Raw genomic sequence first — 710 nt, 5'->3', positions numbered from 1 at the left:
CACCTCTACTATTGCAGGGTTCTCAGGATCATAAGCTTCTTCTTCAGAAGATGCCTCTTGAGTACTGTTGGATGCAGCTTGCATTCCATTCAGACTCTGAGAAATCATATTGACTTGCTGAGTCAATATTTTGTTCTAAGCCAATATGGTATTTAGAGTATCAATTTCAAGAACTCCCTTCTTCTGAAGCGTCCCATTACTCACAGGATTCCTCTCAGAAGTGTACATGAACTGATTATTAGCAACCATGTCAATGAGTTCTTGAGCTTCTGCAGGCATTTTCTTTAGGTGAATGGATCCACCTGTAGAAGTATCCAATGACATCTTAGCTAATTCAGACAGACCATCATAGAATCTATCCAGGATGGTCCATTCTGAAAGCATGTCAGAAGGACACTTTCTGGTCAGTTGCTTATATCTCTCCCAAGCTTCATAGAGGGATTCACCTTCTTTCTGTCTGAAGGTTTGAACATCCACTCTAAGCTTACTCAGCTTTTGAGGAGGAAAGAACTTGGCTAAGAAAGTCGTGACCAGCTTATCCCAAGAGTTCAGGCTATCTTTAGGTTGAGAGTCCAACCATACTCTAACTCTGTCTCTTACAGCAAATGGGAAAAGCATAAGCCTGTAGACCTCGGGATCAACCCCATTGGTCTTAACAGTATCACAGATCTGCAAGAATTCAGTTAAGAACTGAAAAGGATCTTCAGATG

At 41.4% G+C, this 710-nt stretch overlaps 1 non-coding gene across 1 annotated transcript; it reads left to right on the top strand.

Moving 5' to 3' along the window:
- Window positions 1-378: 378 nt before the first annotated feature.
- On the top strand, window positions 379-486 carry LOC148572176 (small nucleolar RNA R71). Its single transcript, XR_015908702.1, has one exon. It is a non-coding gene; the product is annotated as a small nucleolar RNA R71 (small nucleolar RNA).
- Window positions 487-710: the final 224 nt, after the last annotated feature.

Source organism: Arachis ipaensis, chromosome B3 (assembly GCF_059453495.1).
Source record: "Arachis ipaensis isolate K30076 ecotype BB chromosome B3, ASM5945349v1, whole genome shotgun sequence".
NCBI lineage: Eukaryota > Viridiplantae > Streptophyta > Magnoliopsida > Fabales > Fabaceae > Arachis > Arachis ipaensis.
Note: the sequence above shows the minus strand (reverse complement) of the source record. Positions and strands in the feature narration are given on the sequence as shown.